At 48.3% G+C, this 4,930-nt stretch overlaps 11 non-coding genes and 4 pseudogenes across 11 annotated transcripts; all 15 read left to right on the forward strand.

Moving 5' to 3' along the window:
- The first annotated feature begins 202 nt into the window (after positions 1-202).
- LOC118346867 lies at positions 203-321 on the forward strand. Its single transcript, XR_004800140.1, has one exon. It is a non-coding gene; the product is annotated as a 5S ribosomal RNA (ribosomal RNA).
- Positions 322-507: 186 nt separating this feature from the next.
- LOC118346858 lies at positions 508-626 on the forward strand. The gene has a single exon (XR_004800135.1). It is a non-coding gene; the product is annotated as a 5S ribosomal RNA (ribosomal RNA).
- A 190-nt stretch (positions 627-816) lies between these two features.
- On the forward strand, positions 817-935 carry LOC118346857. Its single transcript, XR_004800134.1, has one exon. It is a non-coding gene; the product is annotated as a 5S ribosomal RNA (ribosomal RNA).
- A 192-nt stretch (positions 936-1,127) lies between these two features.
- On the forward strand, positions 1,128-1,246 carry LOC118346861 (annotated as a pseudogene).
- A 190-nt stretch (positions 1,247-1,436) lies between these two features.
- On the forward strand, positions 1,437-1,555 carry LOC118346862 (annotated as a pseudogene).
- Positions 1,556-1,744: 189 nt separating this feature from the next.
- LOC118346854 lies at positions 1,745-1,863 on the forward strand. The gene has a single exon (XR_004800131.1). It is a non-coding gene; the product is annotated as a 5S ribosomal RNA (ribosomal RNA).
- A 190-nt stretch (positions 1,864-2,053) lies between these two features.
- Positions 2,054-2,172, forward strand: LOC118346859. Its single transcript, XR_004800136.1, has one exon. It is a non-coding gene; the product is annotated as a 5S ribosomal RNA (ribosomal RNA).
- Positions 2,173-2,361: 189 nt separating this feature from the next.
- Positions 2,362-2,480, forward strand: LOC118346868. The gene has a single exon (XR_004800141.1). It is a non-coding gene; the product is annotated as a 5S ribosomal RNA (ribosomal RNA).
- Positions 2,481-2,670: 190 nt separating this feature from the next.
- On the forward strand, positions 2,671-2,789 carry LOC118346864 (annotated as a pseudogene).
- Positions 2,790-2,978: 189 nt separating this feature from the next.
- LOC118346865 lies at positions 2,979-3,097 on the forward strand. Its single transcript, XR_004800138.1, has one exon. It is a non-coding gene; the product is annotated as a 5S ribosomal RNA (ribosomal RNA).
- A 490-nt stretch (positions 3,098-3,587) lies between these two features.
- On the forward strand, positions 3,588-3,706 carry LOC118346855. The gene has a single exon (XR_004800132.1). It is a non-coding gene; the product is annotated as a 5S ribosomal RNA (ribosomal RNA).
- A 190-nt stretch (positions 3,707-3,896) lies between these two features.
- LOC118346860 lies at positions 3,897-4,015 on the forward strand. The gene has a single exon (XR_004800137.1). It is a non-coding gene; the product is annotated as a 5S ribosomal RNA (ribosomal RNA).
- Positions 4,016-4,205: 190 nt separating this feature from the next.
- LOC118346856 lies at positions 4,206-4,324 on the forward strand. Its single transcript, XR_004800133.1, has one exon. It is a non-coding gene; the product is annotated as a 5S ribosomal RNA (ribosomal RNA).
- A 189-nt stretch (positions 4,325-4,513) lies between these two features.
- LOC118346866 lies at positions 4,514-4,632 on the forward strand. Its single transcript, XR_004800139.1, has one exon. It is a non-coding gene; the product is annotated as a 5S ribosomal RNA (ribosomal RNA).
- Positions 4,633-4,822: 190 nt separating this feature from the next.
- LOC118346863 lies at positions 4,823-4,930 on the forward strand (annotated as a pseudogene; the record flags this gene model as incomplete).

Raw genomic sequence — 4,930 nt, forward strand, 5'->3', positions numbered from 1 at the left:
CGTGTTGCACCCTTCGTTTTTGTTTTTTCCGCCTTGCGAGTGGAATTTACAAGAAGGACAACTTGGGAGTGGATTTTTAGGAAAATCGCGCCCTGCCCATCGCGTAGCCAAGGGTTTCGATCAGATCAACGGTTCGCATTGGATCGGAAATACGCTAGTAGGTCGCCCTAGGATTATATGAATTTTAAATAATTGGTTAGATGGGTGCGATCATACCAGCACAAATGCACCGGAACCCATCAGAACTCCGCAGTTAAGCGTGCTTGGGCGAGAGTAGTACTAGGATGGGTCACCTCCTGGGAAGTCCTCGTGTTGCACCGTTTTTGTTTTTTCCGCCTTGCGAGAGGAATTGACAATAACGACCTCTCGGGAGTGGATTTTTAGGAAAATCGCGCCCTGCCCATCGCGTAGCTATGGGTTTCGATCAGATCGCTGGTTCGCATTTGGATCGGAAAGACGCTAGTACGTCGCACTAGGATTATATGAATTTTAAATAATTAGTTTGACGGGGGTGATCATACCAGCACTAATGCACCGGATCCCATTTCAACTCCGCATTTAACCGTGCTTGGGCGAGAGTAGTACTAGGATGGGTGACCTCCTGGGAAGTCCTCGTGTTGCACCCCTCGTTTTTGTTTTTTCCACCTTGTGAGAGGAATTGACAAGAAGAACCACTCGGGAGTGGATTTTTAGGAAAATCGAGCCTTGCCCATCGCGTAGCTATGGGTTTCGATCAGATCGCCGGTTCGCATTTGGATGGGAAAGACGCTAGTACATCGCACTAGGATTATAAGAATTTAAAATAATTAGTTTGATGGGTGCGATCATCCCAGCACTAATGCACCGGATCCGATTAGAATTCCGCAGTTAACCGTGCTTGGGCGAGAGTAGTACTAGGATGGGTGACCTCCTGGGAAGTCCTCGTGGTGCACCCCTCATTTTTGTTTTTTCCGCCTTGCGAGAGGAATTGACAAGAAGGACCACTCGAAAGAGGATTTTTCGAAAAATCGCGCCCTGCCCATGGCGTAGCCAAGGGTTTCGATCAGATCTCCGGTTCGCATTGGGATGAGCTCGCATATGGAATTGACCTGATTATATGAATTTTTTTTTTAAATAATTGGTTTGATGGGTGCGATCATACCAGCACTAATGCACCGGATCCGATCAGAACTCTGCAGTCAAGCTTGCTTGGGCGAGAGTAGTACTCGGATGGGGGACCTCCTCGGATGTCGTCGTGTTGCACCCCTCGTTTTTGTTTTTTCCGCCTTGCGGGAGGAATTTACAAGAAGGACAACTTGGGAGTTGATTTTTAGGAAAATCGCGCCCTGCCCATGGCGTAGCCAAGGGTTTCGATCAGATCGCCGGTTCGCATTGGGATCGGAAATACGCATGTAGGTCGGCCTAGGATTATATGAATTTTAAATAATTAGTTTGAAGGGTGCGATCATACCAGCACTAATGCACCGGATCCCATCAGAACTATGCAGTCAAGCTTGCTTGGGCGAGAGTAGTACTCGGATGGGGGACCTCCTCGGATGTCGTCGTGTTGCACCCCTCGTTTTTGTTTTTTCCGCCTTGCGAGAGGAATTTACAAGAAGGACAACTTGGGAGTTGATTTTTAGGAAAATCGCGCCCTGCCCATCGCGTAGCCAAGGGTTTCGATCAGATCAACGGTTTGCATTGGATCGGAAATACGCTAGTAGGTCGCCCTAGGATTATATGAATTTTAAATAATTGGTTAGATGGGTGCGATCATACCAGCACAAATGCACCGGAACCCATCAGAACTCCGCAGTTAAGCGTGCTTGGGCGAGAGTAGTACTAGGATGGGTCACCTCCTGGGAAGTCCTCGTGTTGCACCCCTCGTTTTTGTTTTTTCCGCCTTGCGAGAGGAATTGACAATAAGGACCACTTGGGAGTGGATTTTTAGGAAAATCGCGCCCTGCCCATGGCGTAGCCAAGGGTTTCGATCAGATCTCCGGTTCGCATTGGGATCGGAAATACGCATGTAGGTCGGCCTAGGATTATATGAATTTTAAATAATTAGTTTGAAGGGTGCGATCATACCAGCACTAATGCACCGGATCCCATCAGAACTCTGCAGTCAAGCTTGCTTGGGCGAGAGTAGTACTCGGATGGGGGACCTCCTCGGATGTCGTCGTGTTGCACCCCTCGTTTTTGTTTTTTCCGCCTTGCGAGAGGAATTTACAAGAAGGACAACTTGGGAGTTGATTTTTAGGAAAATCGCGCCCTGCCCATCGCGTAGCCAAGGGTTTCGATCAGATCAACGGTTCGCATTGGATCGGAAATACGCTAGTAGGTCGCCCTAGGATTATATGAATTTTAAAGAATTGGTTTGATGGGTGCGATCATACCAGCACAAATGCACCGGAACCCATCAGAAGTCCGCAGTTAAGCGTGCTTGGGCGAGAGTAGTACTTGGATGGGTCACCTCCTGGGAAGTCCTCGTGTTGCACCCCTCGTTTTTGTTTTTTCCGCCTTGTGAGAGGAATTGACAAGAAGGACAACTCGGGAGTGGATTTTTAGGAAAATCGCGCCCTGCCCATCGCATAGCTATGGGTTTCGATTAGATCGCCGGTTCACATTTGGATCCGAAAGACGCTAGTACGTCGCACTAGGACTATATGAATTTTAAATAATTAGTTTGATTGGTGCGATCATACCAGCACTAATTTACCGGATCCGATCAGAACTATGCAGTCAAGCTTGCTTGGGCGAGAGTAGTACTCGGATGGGGGACCTCCTCGGATGTCGTCGTGTTGCACCCCTCGTTTTTGTTTTTTCCGCCTTGCGAGAGGAATTTACAAGAAGGACAACTTGGGAGTTGATTTTTAGGAAAATCGCGCCCTGCCCATCGCGTAGCCAAGGGTTTCGATCAGATCAACGGTTTGCATTGGATCGGAAATACGCTAGTAGGTCGCCCTAGGATTATATGAATTTTAAATAATTGGTTAGATGGGTGCGATCATACCAGCACAAATGCACCGGAACCCATCAGAACTCCGCAGTTAAGCGTGCTTGGGCGAGAGTAGTACTAGGATGGGTCACCTCCTGGGAAGTCCTCGTGTTGCACCCCTCGTTTTTGTTTTTTCCGCCTTGCGAGAGGAATTGACAATAAGGACCACTTGGGAGTGGATTTTTAGGAAAATCGCGCCCTGCCCATGGCGTAGCCAAGGGTTTCGATCAGATCTCCGGTTCGCATTGGGATCGGAAATACGCATGTAGGTCGGCCTAGGATTATATGAATTTGAAATAATTAGTTTGAAGGGTGCGATCATACCAAATGATTAATGCACTGATCCCATCGAATCTCCGCAAATAAGCTTTGTTATGAGTAGTACTTGATAAATTTCCTGGATGTCGCCGCCGTGTTGCACCTCGCTTTGTTTTTTCCGCCTTGCGAGAGGAATTTACAAGAAGGACAACTTGGGAGTTGATTTTTAGGAAAATCGCGCCCTGCCCATCGCGTAGCCAAGGGTTTCGATCAGATCAACGGTTCGCATTGGATCGGAAATACGCTAGTAGGTCGCCCAAGGATTATATGAATTTTAAATAATTGGTTTGATGGGTGCGATCATACCAGCACAAATGCACCGGAACCCATCAGAAGTCCGCAGTTAAGCGTGCTTGGGCGAGAGTAGTACTTGGATGGGTCACCTCCTGGGAAGTCCTCGTGTTGCACCCCTCGTTTTTGTTTTTTCCGCCTTGCGAGAGGAATTGACAATAACGACCACTCGGGAGTGGATTTTTAGGAAAATCGCGCCCTGCCCATGGCGTAGCCAAGGGTTTCGATCAGATCTCCGGTTCGCATTGGGATCGGAAATACGCATGTAGGTCGGCCTAGGATTATATGAATTTTAAATAATTAGTTTGAAGGGTGCGATCATACCAGCACTAATGCACCGGATCCCATCAGAACTCTGCAGTCAAGCTTGCTTGGGCGAGAGTAGTACTCGGATGGGGGACCTCCTCGGATGTCGTCGTGTTGCACCCCTCGTTTTTGTTTTTTCCGCCTTGCGAGAGGAATTTACAAGAAGGACAACTTGGGTGTGGATTTTTAGGAAAATCGCGCCCTGCCCATCGCGTAGCCAAGGGTTTCGATCAGATCAACGGTTCGCATTGGGATCGGAAATACGCTAGTAGGTCGCCCTAGGATTATATGAATTTTAAATAATTGGTTTGATGGGTGCGATCATACCAGCACAAATGCACCGAAACCCATCAGAACTCCGCAGTTAAGCGTGCTTGGGCGAGAGTAGTACTAGGATGGGTGACCTCCTGGGAAGTCCTCATGTTGCACCCCTCGTTTTTGTTTTTTCCGCCTTACGAGGCGAATTTACAAGAAGGACAACTTGGGAGTGGATTTTTAGGAAAATCGCGCCCTGCCCAGCGCGTAGCCAAGGGTTTCGATCAGATCAACGGTTTGCATTGGATCGGAAATACGCTAGTAGGTCGCCCTAGGATTATATGAATTTTAAATAATTGGTTTGATGGGTGCGATCATACCAGCACAAATGCACCGGAACCCATCAGAACTCCGCAGGTAAGCGTGCTTGGGCGAGAGTAGTACTAGGATGGGTCACCTCCTGGGAAGTCCTCGTGTTGCACCCCTCGTTTTTGTTTTTTCCGCCTTGCGAGAGGAATTGACAATAACGACCTCTCGGGAGTGGATTTTTAGGAAAATCGCGCCCTGCCCATCGCGTAGCTATGGGTTTCGATCAGATCGCTGGTTCGCATTTGGATCGGAAAGACGCTAGTACGTCGCACTAGGATTATATGAATTTTAAATAATTAGTTTGACGGGTGTGATCATACCAGCACTAATGCACCGGATCCCATTTCAACTCCGCATTTAACCGTGCTTGGGCGAGAGTAGTACTAGGATGGGTGACCTCCTGGGAAGTCCTCG

The sequence above is a fragment of the Juglans regia genome, unplaced genomic scaffold (genome assembly GCF_001411555.2).
Source record: "Juglans regia cultivar Chandler unplaced genomic scaffold, Walnut 2.0 Scaffold_807, whole genome shotgun sequence".
In the NCBI taxonomy this organism is placed as follows: Eukaryota; Viridiplantae; Streptophyta; class Magnoliopsida; order Fagales; family Juglandaceae; genus Juglans; species Juglans regia.